The sequence below is a fragment of the Pseudophryne corroboree genome, chromosome 2 (genome assembly GCF_028390025.1).
Source record: "Pseudophryne corroboree isolate aPseCor3 chromosome 2, aPseCor3.hap2, whole genome shotgun sequence".
NCBI lineage: Eukaryota > Metazoa > Chordata > Amphibia > Anura > Myobatrachidae > Pseudophryne > Pseudophryne corroboree.
The window spans coordinates 633347488-633361287 of record NC_086445.1 but is presented as its reverse complement, the minus strand read 5'-3'; the positions used below and the strand labels follow the sequence as shown (position 1 = coordinate 633361287).

The window sequence follows — 13800 nt, the reverse complement described above, 5'->3', positions numbered from 1 at the left end:
CATAACATAGTATAACTTAATTGAGGTTGAATAGAGGCAAAATGCCCATCGTGTTCAACCTGTATTAAGTTGAGTTGATTATAATATACCCGCTGAAGTATTGTTTTATGACTAGTGAGAGAGACAGTGTTATGTTAATGCAGCTATCAGCCATCTTGTATAACAGCAGCCATTTTAGTAAATGTTCTAGGCTTCATAATGAGTAATAAGTAATGCTGACATTTCAAATAGTTAGAAAGAAGTTTCTGTGAGAAGCAAGGTCAAATGGACTTTCTCAAAACATATTGTGAAACAATCTCATTGACAAGGACAAACAGAGCATCCTCTAAGAGATTGTATGTTTCTTTTCAGCAATGATTCTTTTGTTCAGTTTGTGATACATACAAAATGCTGTGTAATAATTTATTTGCCTATAATAACCCTGGACAAACGAACCAATATAGATTCATTCTGCTAACATACCTCCGTGTGTGATGTTTACTGTGTGAGTCTCCCAATGCATTGGTAACAGGTATTTACACAGACAACCGAAGGAAGTTGGTACAGGAGGAGTCTTATCTCCAACATTACATGGGTGCTATTTGTCCAGGATCACTACAAGCTCCTGCCAGTGGACAACGAGATGGCTAATGATCATGCATAACAACTGATTAAACCCGGGTGAGTGATTAAACAAAAAAGTTTGATTTTTTCAAGCTTGAGCACTCTCTCAGTTTTTAATGTTCTGTCTATTGGTCTGTTCATCCATGTACTGATAGTTAAACGTGATTACTTTGAGCCCGCTTGTCTGTTTAAAGGTACACATTTTGTTGTTTTTCTGTATTCTCTGATAAAGTACGTACATAAGTTTCAGTTTCATATTTGCAAGGAAAAATGTGTTTTTATTTTTAAATGACATGTCAGAATTGCAAATGTTCAATATTATTATGGTATAACCCTGCTATAGAGTCCGATTATTGTGAATTTAAAGGTATATTGCAAAAGAGTGATTTCGTTTTGTTGGTACAGTTAAGACAGGTTTGCAACAGTTGTGGGGTGTCATGTTGATAAAGTGGTAATAGAAAAAATGTATTAGTGATAGATATCCATATTGTCTAAGTAAATTACCTGCTAATTATATACCAGAGGATTTTAAAGTAGTCTGTCTTGATTCTTTGTCACTGTTGGATATTAGTCCAAGAGTTATAATTGGTGAAGGGAATTTTTCTGATCATAAAAGACTCATGGTCAGGTGGTATAGAATAAAGCAAAAACGCAAAACATCTAAATAAATAATCCTTGTGATCCAGTATATTCATATCATAGGCATAGTATTAATGCTGATATATTATTGCAGTTTGTTGGTGGTGCTTATCCCTATTGTCTATGCTTTTTTCCTATTAATCATTTGCCACCAGAATTTATTCCTGTCTGTCCAAAGAGTTTAACATCATTAGAAAAAGTTGTTAGAATTATCATTGAAAAAGGGAAACCATGTGAATGCAGGAGACATATGACTCAGTAGTTAAAGAGGTCTTTGTGGACTAAATAGAGTTAAGTCAGTAATAACAAAGTTTTGGTTTGTTGTGTCAGAAATTAAGATCCAAACAGGTTGCTTCATTTAACTTTTTTATTGGTGGTTTGCTTAATTTTCCCATAAGGAAATTTTCCCATATCAGAGCAGTGATAGGGAGGGGGAAAAAAGGCGATAAGTACAATTTCCCATAAAGGTATATCCCATGAAAATAGATTGACTTCTGTTTTTAGGGAGGGGAAACAGGAATTTTCCCATAAGGATCTCCCAGGGAGGGAAAACGAGAACTTTCCCATAAGGATCTCCCATTTAGAGACTACGTAGTACAAGCAACGGGTGCAGCCCATAAGGATATCGCAAGGTGAACTGATCACTCACGCAGCGGTGGGTGTACCGGGTAGTGAAACCAGGGTGACGTCACCCCTGGAGATTGTCAGTGCTAGGGAGTGAAAACAGGCACTTCAATTTTTATCTTGACCAATAAGAAAGGGTTGAGGCAAATAAATAAAAAGGATTTTCTCTGACGCTGTAAAAATTTGGCAAACTGTCTCAGGAAATTGAGACAACATCATTTGGCATTGATTAATCAAAGAGAAATATCTAATCCTTTGTTATAATTACATATAGCTTGGACAATGAGGAAATATTTATTTAATTCTCCCAGGGAAGGCGGCTGCTAAGAGTGAAGTTTTGGCTGAAGGAAGCTAGAAGATCGATGAGCAAGTGCAACCGTGTCACCTTCACCAATCTGAACAATAACTTGGGGGTTAAAGCCTATTTGTCCAAATAGTCTTAGGAAACTGCCTAAAAGGGACTGGTTTTGTGTAAATTGTGTTTTAGCTGCTGTCTCACGTATGAATGAGAAGTGTATACACATGTCGACAGAAGACGTATGCTCGGAGTGTTTGTGTGTAGCATTTATAGAAAAGAAGGGGCAGGGCTCTTTTATCTTGAGAGCTATTTCATTTTGTGCTGAACCAGGGGTGTGGATAAACACTACTGACTCAGTGGAAAGTGTTTAAATGTTGATGGGGTGTCACTTTATCCCAAAACCGAGCGATATCGGAAAGAGTGGTTAAGTTTCCTTGCTGTTTCATGAAATCGAGCTCACAGCTGGATATCCCATGATCCTTTGGTTCCTGGATATTAACACTTGGAAAAGTATCTAAGTGTTAATGTTACCTAAGTTTGATATACTTGAGTGTTGAAAATACTTAAAAGGTTTAATTGTACCCAACCTCCATAATAATTTTAATATGTCATCCACAAGAATGGTGAGTTTAAATTGTTCCCTGGTTTATACAAAAGTATCAGGATGGAAATGTACCAAGAAAAATTGTCACAATTGTAATGTTCCTAGGTCTGAAAAATGCAAAACTAATAAGTTTGGGGTACCATCCACATCCACGTAGTACTAGAAGCTGTGATAAGGAAAGGTTAAGGGTTACTCCCTATAAGCAATGTGAAATGTTCTCAGACCAAATTATGCGTAAAAATACATCGTCTAGATTGCAATAGCAAAAACAAAGGAACCGACAGGCAAAGTAATCATAAAGAACCACAGCTACAGCCCATTTATGTTGTAAATCCCACAGGGAAACCACAAAAGCTGGTTCCGTATGGGCAAAGTACTAGTATGAAAATCCAGAATATTGCAAAATCAGAAAAATAGATAATTGATATATCAAAGTTTATTGTAATAGTAATATTATCAATTATAATCTGTTATTCTATGTGCTTTGTAAATATACAGGTTAGGGATGCCAAAATATTGAATATTTACTAAGTGGTAAAGACAGTGTCCAGATTTTTGTGCACAAATTGCACTGCATATGTTGTAATTTCACATGAAAGTCATATATATGATATTGTTAACTTTCTTTTTTATATCTACCAACATAATTTATGTTTGGTATATTGTAAGGTGTTTAGCGGCAGCCAAAAGCACTGGTTGGCCACATTGTATAGAACAAAAGTATTAAAACAAAATATATATATATATATTTAATCATAAGAGTCGAATCCACAATTACACTCCACTATAGGTCTTTGGCCTAAGAGAATCCCACCATGATATTAAGTATGTTGTCAAAAGTCACAGGAAACACAGTGTGGAGGTGGCGTAATATTGTATAAGTATTATTATTTATTTTATTAACAGTTTCTTATATAGCGCAGCAAATTCCGTTGCGCTTTACAATTTGAAATAACAATTACAAACTGGGTGATAACAGTCATAGAGGTAGGAAGGCCCTGCTCGCAAGCTTACAATCTATAGGCATATGTACATAAGGAAAGGTGCTATCTATTGCATAGAATGAGAAGACATGTGAGGATATGTGTGGACTGTACAGAGTGGATGTAATTTGATAGCAAGGTTTATGAAAGTTATGTGGGCGGTTCAGGAATTTGATACGCTTGCCTAAAGAGGTGAGTTTTGAGGGAACGCTTGAAGGTTTGGAGACTAGAGGAGAGTCTTATTGTGTGTGGTAGGGCATTCCACAGAGTGGGTGCAGCCCGATGAAAGTCCTGCAGTCGTGAGTGGGAGCGAGTAATGAGTGTGGATGAGAGACGCAGGTCTTGTGAAGAGCGCAGAGGTCGGGTTGGGAGATATTTTGTGATAAGCGAAGTGATGTACGTTGGTGTAGTTTGGTTGATGGCCTTGTGTGTGAGTAAAAGTATTTTATATTGAATGCGGTAGAATACAGGTAACCAATGGAGGGACTGACAGAGTGGATCTGCAGACGATGAACGTCTAAGTACCAGTTGATGTCTATCGCTCCATTAAACCTGTTCCCAAAAATCTGTTTCCATATTAGATTTTCATTGGCACATGCTCAAATTCTATAGTAAGCCATGCCTGAAAGAAAAGAAAGGAGTTATGATACACCAGAGCACAGTCTCCTCACAGGCAAACAGCAATGCTGGGAGCAGCTGGCATGATTTGAAGCCTGGTGAGTTTATGAATAGTCTGTAAATCTCTTTTCAGGTCTTCCTACAGGTCATTGGGGAAGGACCATGTCAAAGACTACCTCCATTTGCAGAAATGTTGCTGAGAGAAGCCCACCTGGAGAAGCTAAAAGCACCAATGAGGGAGGCTGATCTCACCATAGCTTTGGAGGCACTGTTTAAAGGACAGTAAATAGTTCCATGCCTTGTTTGGTAAGGATGGTAAAGTGTAAGGATGTGAGACAGATGACACTGTCCTGCAGGCCTGAATGAAATACATTAAAATAATCACTAATCCCTATAAGGTGTATAATGTTTAAGAATAGACCTGCCCATAGTAGATTGGATGGCAAATATTATATACTGCATATGTTTCATGCTTAGTTGAACAAGGGGGGGGGACAGGACGGGGAGCTGAATCAAGTTCCTGGTACTGTGGCAAGTAAGGTAACAATTCACCTGTGGGTTCTATGTGACTGATGACATTTCTCCCTACACCATGGTCCATAATGGCTTAATATATAGTATGTTCCCCACACTGACCATGGCATATAAAAATATAATGAGTAATGCTAGGAATATGTACAAAATAATGTTTTGATAAGATACTGATAAATATGTACTTCAGCAGAAGCTTTTACCAACATTAATAATCAAAGGCGTTGACTCTCAAGATTCAAAAGGAGGGAGAAACAGATTATCTTCTCCATTGATGGATCAGCAAGAAGATCATGAGGACCAGGAGTATGGTCCAGAATTCTAAATAATCAAATTTTTTATTTTTCCCAATGTTACAGATACAGGGAAAAAGTTGGCTAGAGTGTTTACCAATAACTTTGTTCAATATTAGAACCACACCCAGTAAAACTACAGGTTATTCACCTTATGAAATCTTGTTTGGTAGCATACCAAAGATAGGATATTATTATATTTGACTGCATATATTAAAGAGTCTTACTGAGAAACTAATATCTTTGCATTCTCTAGCTTTTGCTTCAACCAGCAGATTGGGTGTATCTGAAAAGACATGTGAGAAAGTCACTTGAGCCCAGATTTGATGGTCCATTCCAAGTGCTGTTGACCACGCTCACTTCTGTGAAGGTTAAAGAGAGAGAAGCTTGGATACATGCATCCCACTGCAAACTTGCTCAAGTTAAGTTTGAATAAACAAACCCACTCACATATAATCATGCAAAGATTATTTGGGCCTAAGCCAGGCAAGCCATTATGGGGAGTTATATTAGGAACCTCAGTCATTATTGTCCTAATTATATACTCTGCATTTCTCTTTTAGAACAATAAAACAGGTGAAATAAGGGGAAATTTTACTTCCCAACCTCCACCCCATGAAAATCAAAGCAACCTTGTAAGAGATAGAAGAAGTGCTACTATCTGGCCAAACTCATTGGTCCAGTCTCACTTTCAAGTAGCCAAGGCACTTGATTTGTCCATTTGTTGGGTATGCACCCATCCACCAGTAAGTGCCCGGTCCATGCATTGTATGCGGTTCCCCTAACACTGAGTTCCAGTCCTTGAATTATTCACTAGGGGAGTGTTATAACAAATCCATGGCCGGAAGACCAGTGAGTTTACTCACAGCTGAAATGACCAGTCTGCCTAGCTTTTGTATACAGGCACCACCCACCACTAAGAGCCGACCTATAACTGATGGGATAATTTTAAAATGTCAAATGTCACAACTAACAGTGGGTTGGACATCACTCTATGCTATAGAGGAGGCTATACATACCCATTTTCCCTTAGGGTCATTAAGGTACATGCAAATACTTCTAATCCCCAAATAATTGAATGGCTTAACAGTTCAGAATGCAGCTCACATATTCATTCTAAATCTAGTTTTACAGGCAAAAAACAGGCTGGATACTTCCAATCCCCACAACCTTAATGGCTTAATAGCTCTATTGAAGACATGTTCATTATAAATCAAGGTCATTCAGGCCCACTGTACAGCCTACAGATTGCATTTTGGGTAGTAATTAATGTGCCCTATATTTTACAACCAGATGTGTATTTTCTGTGTGGGAAGAGGGCTTATAAATGGATACCCTATGGAGGACAGGGTTCCTGTACCCTAGGGAAGGTAATATCAGCAGTTAGATAAATAAATAATCCTGAGATGAAGGATATATCAGTCCATCTCAGTCCCTTAAAGAAAATGGAACTAAAAAAGAGCAAGACTCATGCCCATGATCTTATTTACATTGCATGGTACAAGAAAATGGGATTAGCCCTTGCGGGAGGAACGGTTCAGAAATCCCATAACATAGAAGCATTAGCAAAACTACTTGATAACAATACTGCTATATATGATGACACATTTAAACTACACTGCTCAAAAAAATAAAGGGAACACTAAAATAACACATCCTAGATCTGAATGAATGAAATATTCCTATGAAATACTTTGTTCTTTACATAGTTGAATGTGTTGACAACAAAATCACATAAAAATTATCAATGGAAATCAAATTTATTAACCCATGGAGGTCTGGATTTGGAGTCACCCTCAAAATTAAAGTGGAAAAACACACTACAGGCTGATCCAACTTTGATGTAATGTCCTTAAAACAAGTCAAAATGAGGCTCAGTAGTGTGTGTGGCCTCCACGGGCCTGTATGACCTCCCTACAACCCATACAAGTGGCTCAGGTAGTGCAGCTCATCCAGGATGGCACATCAATGCGAGCTGTGGCAAGAAGGTTTGCTGTGTCTGTCAGCGTAGTGTCCAGAGCATGGAGGCGCTACCAGGAGACAGGCCAGTACATCAGGAGACGTGGAGGAGGCCGTAGGAGGGCAACAACCCAGCAGCAGGACCGCTACCTCTGCCTTTGTGCAAGGAGGAACAGGAGGAGCACTGCCAGAGCCCTGCAAAATGACCTCCAGCAAGCCACAAATGTGCATGTGTCTACTCAAACGATCAGAAACAGACTCCATGAGGGTGGTATGAGGGCCCGACGTCCACAGGTGGGGGTTGTGCTTACAGCCCAACACCGTGCAGGACGTTTGGCATTTGCTAGAGAACACCCAGATTGGCAAATTCGCCACTGGCTGGAGGAATTTGCAGGCAGCAGAACGTTCTCCTTGGCGTCTCCAGACTCTGTGACGTCTGTCACATGTGCTCAGTGAGAACCTGCTTTCATCTGTGAAGAGCACAGGGCGCCAGTGGTGAATTTGCCAATCTTGGTGTTCTCTGGCAAATGCCAAACGTCCTGCACGGTGTTGGGCTGTAAGCACAACCCCCACCTGTGGATGTCGGGCCCTCATACCACCCTCATGAAGTCTGTTTCTGATCATTTGAGTAGACACATGCACATTTGTGGCTTGCTGGAGGTCCTTTTGCAGGGCTCTGGCAGTGCTCCTCCTGTTCCTCCTTGCACAAAGGCAGAGGTAGCGGTCCTGCTGCTGGGTTGTTGCCCTCCTACGGCCTTCTCCACGTCTCCTGATGTACTGGCCTGTCTCCTGGTAGCGCCTCCATGTTCTGGACACTACGCTGACAGACACAGCAAACCTTCTTGCCACAGCTCGCATTGATGTGCCATCCTGGATGAGCTGCACTACCTGAGCCACTTGTGTGGGTTGTAGGGAGGTCATACAGGCACGTGGAGGCCACACACACTACTGAGCCTCATTTTGACTTGTTTTAAGGACATTACATCAAAGTTGGATCAGCCTGTAGTGTGTTTTTCCACTTTAATTTTGAGGGTGACTCCAAATCCAGACCTCCATGGGTTAATAACTTTGATTTCCATTGATAATTTTTATGTGATTTTGTTGTCAGCACATTCAACTATGTAAAAAACAAAGTATTTAATAAGAATATTTCATTCATTCAGATCTAGGATGCGTTATTTTAGTGTTCCCTTTATTTTTTTGAGCAGTGTAGTTGTAGAAGATATAAAAATGGTAAAGCGAGAGGTGCAGGCTCACAGAATTGTTTTAGATAACCTAACAGCCAAGGAAGGAGGAATGTGCATGATAGTAGAAGGAGCATGCTGCAATTATCTGAACCAGACCACCTCTATTGAGGAGGCCATAGAAGACCACCTAAACAAAGTTTAAGAACTTCAGGATACATTCAGGGAAAAGCACAATGACCCTGAATATGATTTGGATGGGGAAGGGTGATTTTCTTGGCTAAAGCCAGCTAACTGGTTCAGAGGGATTAAAGGTTGGATTGTTGGAATTTTAATGTTTTTGCTTAAAATTGTTGACTTAGCAATAATTATATATCTGTGTTTTAAGATACTATTTTGTTTTCTTTCAGCTTGCAAAAGTCTATAAACTCAAGATTGGAAACCTCCAAGTTTAAGAAGCTACAGAAGAGCTTCGCAAGAAAGAACCGTGAGCAGTCTACCTTGATGGATATGAGTGAATGGTCATTACCCTCCGTCGGAAAAGCACCATCTCTCGGGGACAAAGCCTTTAGCACCATCATAGCTAGACTGTTTGCCTAGACTCGTTAGGCAGAGATATTGTAATGCCTCATAGCTCAACTGTAATGTCATATTATTATAAAAAGGAGGAACTGAGAGAGACAGTGTTATGCTAATGCAGCTATCAGCCATCTTGCATAACAGCAGCCATTTTAGTAAATGTTCTAGGCTTCATAATGAGTTATAAGTAATGCTGAAATTTCAAATAGTTAGAAAGAAGTTTCTGTGAGAAGAAAGGTCAAATGGACTTTCTCGAAATATACTGTGAAACAATCTCATTGCCAAGGACAAACAGAGAATCTTCTAAGAGATTGTATGTTTCTTTTCAGCAATAATTCTTTTGTTCTGTTTGTGATACATACAAAATGCTGTGTAATAATTTCTTTGCCTATAATAACCCTGGACAAACGAACCAATATAGATTCATTCTTCTTACATACCTCCATGTGTGATGTTTACTGTATGAGTCTCCCAATGCATTGGTAACAGGTATTTACACAGACAACCCGAAGGAAGTTGGTACAGGAGGAGTCTTATCTCCAACACTAGTTAACAACTATAAATCATGTTACACCCGGATTAACATCAATATTTTAAATGTTATAACCTTGGATATAATTTTCAATCAGAAATGTATCCAATCCTTTTTTAAATGCATTTACAGAGTCCACCATTACCACCTTTCCTGGCAGGGAATTCCAAATCCTTATTGCCCTAACAGTGAAGAACCCTTTCCTCCGTTGCATATGGAATTTTCTCTCCTCCAGCCTCAGCGACTGCTCACGTGTCCTAAACAGTGTTCTTTTAATAAATAATTCCTCTGATAACTCTTTGTAATGCCCTTTACATATTTGAAGATATTAATAATGTCTCCTCTTAGATGCCTCTTTTCCAGTGTATACAAATTCAACCTAGTAAGCCTTTCCTCGTAAACCAGTCCCTCTAGCCCTTTAATCAATTTAGTAGCTCGCCTTTGAACCCTTTTGAGTTCACAGATATCTTTTTTATACAGTGGTGTCCAAAACTGAGCACAATATTCCAGGTGCGGACGTACCAATGATTTGTACAGCGGCAAGATTACATCCTCACCCCTTGTCTCAATTCCCCGTTTTATGCACACTAGCACCTTACTTGCCTTCTTTACTGCGATTTGACTTTCCCCATTTAATATGTAGGATGCAATTTTGTTTTTAGTCCCAAAATACATAACCTTGCATTTTTCTATATTGAACCTCATTCTTCATTTAAACGCCCAGATTTCAAGTTTAGATAAATCATTCTGCAGAGACTCCACATCTATTTCTGAATTAATTACCTTACACAGTTTAGTATCATCTGGAAAGATTGACACTGTGCTTTTCTGGCCTATTTCTAGGTCATTGATAAATATATTGAACAGTAATGGCCCGAGTACGGACCCTTGCGGTATTCTGCTGACTACTGGGGTCCAGCTTGAGGACTTCCCATTGACCACTACTCACTGTACCCTGTTATCCAGCCAGTTACTTATCCATGTGCAAACAGTTTTTCCTATGCCAAGCTCCTTTAATTTGATGATCAGTCTCCTGCGAGGCACTGTATTGAAGGCTTTTGCAAAATCTAAGTAGACCACTTCCACTGCTTTTCCCTGGTCAAGATTATTGCTCACTTCCTCATAGAAGCTAATTAAGTTAGTTTGACATGATCTGTCCCTCACAAACCCATGCTGGTTTTTGCTAATAATCATAATAGTCTGTAGATACTCCTGTATGCTATCCCTTAGAATTCCTTCCAATATTTTCCCCACTATAGACATCAAACTAACCGGTCTGTAGTTACCTGGATGATTTTTGGATCCCTTTTTAAATAATGGCACTACCTCAGTACCTCAATCCTTCAGTACCATGCTTGATCTAATTGAACTATTGAAAATCAAGTATAGGGGTCTTGCTAGTTGTGACCTAAGCTCCATAAGAACCCTTGGGTGAAGTCCTTCAGGACCAGGAGATTTATTAATCTTAATTTTGCTTAGTCTCTCCCGGACTACTTCTTCACTTAACAGAATAAAGTTTAGACCAGAAGGTGTGCGCTAATTGGTGAGAAAATATAGAATGGTACTTCCCTTACAACGCTTCTGGCGTGGGATTTACCGCGTATTCATATCTCATTGATCCATATGTGGGAGAGAAATGAACATATATAGTGTAGTACGTTTAAAAAATGCAAGTTTTAATACAGAAACAATAACGGATACAATTAATATTAAATTGGCTCCAAATGTTCGGTAATGAATGGAGAATTACCAGAGAGCAAAATAATGTAGGTATTTAAAAGTTAGCTTTAAAATTCCTGTTGACTGCTTGATAATAATAACATCATAAAAAGCCAGGAGTCAAGTATAGGTGGAGGTTTACCAGAATGGATGAAGTGAGTGCACATAAGGTGTTGCCCAGGGGAGATAACGGCTCCGGAACCAGTACTCCAACGTCCACAGCACTTCGTCTGTCTGATAGGACTTCCCTTGGTTTGCTTGTCATACAGTGCCGACGCGTTTCGGGATACCTCCCTTCATCAAGGCTGCATGACAAGCACTGACATGGATGGGCTATTTAAAGCATTAATTAGATTTACATCCGGGTCGTAAGGTCACATTTTGATATACAAAAAAAAACGTCTTTAGCTTATAAAATGGAATCAAATAGTCTTAATAATAGTTCTTTCTCTTAATTAACAAGTTGTATACCCAAGAGGAATAATAATCAACGCAATAATCAGCAAAATAAAATAAAAATAATTGCTGATTATTGCGTTGATTATTATTCCTCTTGGGTATACAACTTGTTAATTTGATTCCATTTTATAAGCTAAATGCTTTAAATAGCCCATCCATGTCAGTGCTTGTCATGCAGCCTTGATGAAGGGAGGTATCCCGAAACGCGTCGGCACTGTATGACAAGCAAACCAAGGGAAGTCCTATCAGACAGACGAAGTGCTGTGGACGTTGGAGTACTGGTTCCGGAGCCGTTATCTCCCCTGGGCAACACCTTATGTGCACTCACTTCATCCATTCTGGTAAACCTCCACCTATACTTGACTCCTGGCTTTTTATGATGTTATTATTATCAAGCAGTTAACAGGAATTTTAAAGCTAACTTTTAAATACCTACATTATTTTGCTCTCTGGTAATTCTCCATTCATTACCGAACATTTGGAGCCAATTTAATATTAATTGTATCCGTTATTGTTTCTGTATTAAAACTTGCATTTTTTAAACGTACTACACTATATATGTTCATTTCTCTCCCACATATGGATCAATGAGATATGAATACGCGGTAAATCCCACGCCAGAAGCGTTGTAAGGGAAGTACCATTCTATATTTTCTCACCAATTAGCGCACACCTTCTGGTCTAAACTTTATTCTGTTACGCCAATACTGGGTCACGGGGGTTGCCTATCTGACCAGCGGGTTGCAGCTCATATTGGTTGGCGCCACGACTCTTCTCTATCCTATACTCTACTTCTTCACTTAAACAAGTATCTAACCATGAATCCTTACTGTCACTATCATTATGCACTACTCCCACCATCCGTTCTTCTCTGGTAAACACTGATGAAAAAAATGTGTTCACTATTTCCGCTTTTATTTCATCATCATTTATCAATTCTCCAAATTCATCTTTTATTGGACCTATGTTCTTCTTTTTAACCTTTTACTGTTTATGTATTTAAAAAACTTTTTATGATTGGTTTTACTCTCTATAGCGATTTGATTTTCATTTTCCACTTTAGCTGCTCTAATTGCTTTTTTTGCATTTTTTATTGCATTCCTTGAAATACTTGAAGGACTCCTTCTTTCCATTAGATTTAAATGCTTTGAAAGCATGCTTCTTTTTAACCATTTCTGCCTTGACCTTCTTGTTAAGCCACATCGGTTTGAGTTTAGTACTCCTGCGTTTACTGCCCATGGGAATAATTTTGTGAATATTGCTATCTAGCAACCCTTTTAAAGCATCCCACATTTCCGAAGTGTTCATGTTATGAAACAAAACTTCCCACTCAATGTTGTTAAGTGCACATCTCAGCATACTGAAATTAGCCTTCCTAAAGTTAAATGTTTTGGTTGAACCCTTATAGCTATGTTTCCTGAAACTGATCATATAGTGATCACTGTTACCCAAAGTCTCCCAAACTTTAGTGTTTGATATAATGTCCACATTATTAGTAATTACTAGATCCAGAGTGGTTTTACCCCTAGTCGGGTCCTCGACTAATTTAGACAAGTAGTGATCCTTTAACATATTTAATAACCTGTTGCCCCTCGCTTGAATACATGAATCGTTACTCCAATTTATATCAGGATAATTAAAATCCCCAATCACTAGGATGTCCCCCAATCCCGCAGCCCTTTTGATTTGCTGCAAGAGTTGTCCTTCCTCATGTATGCTAATATCCAGCTGTTTGTAGCACGTGCTTATGACTAGTTTTTTTGCATCAATACCCCCACTAGAGATTTCAACTCATAGTGACTCCACAAAATCGCCAGTCCCCTCATAAATAACCTCCTTTTAGTATGGTTTAAGAGATGATTTAACATAAAGACATGCACTTCCTCCTCTTTTGCTTGCCCTGTCCCTCCTGAAAAGAGAATACCCCTCCAAGTTTGCAACCCAGTCGTGAGAGTCGTCCCACCATGTTTCCGTAATACCTATAATGTCATACTCAGCCTTTGATGCTAACAATTCCAATTCCCCCATTTTACCTGATAGACTTCTTGCATTTGCAAGCATACATTTTAGTTTAGCGGTTTCCTTGTCCGTTTGTTTCTTGCTATCATGGTTTACTAGTGCGTCCCTAGAGTTACTCATACTGACTGTCCTTCTCGCTCCCTCTCCACCCCCACC

At 39.1% G+C, this 13800-nt stretch overlaps 1 long non-coding RNA gene across 1 annotated transcript; it reads left to right on the top strand.

Moving 5' to 3' along the window:
* Positions 1-327: 327 nt before the first annotated feature.
* Positions 328-6829, top strand: LOC135041174 (uncharacterized). The gene is made up of 3 exons (XR_010234894.1): positions 328-660; positions 4333-4467; positions 5450-6829. It is a non-coding gene; the product is annotated as an uncharacterized LOC135041174 (long non-coding RNA).
* The last annotated feature ends 6971 nt before the right edge of the window (positions 6830-13800 follow it).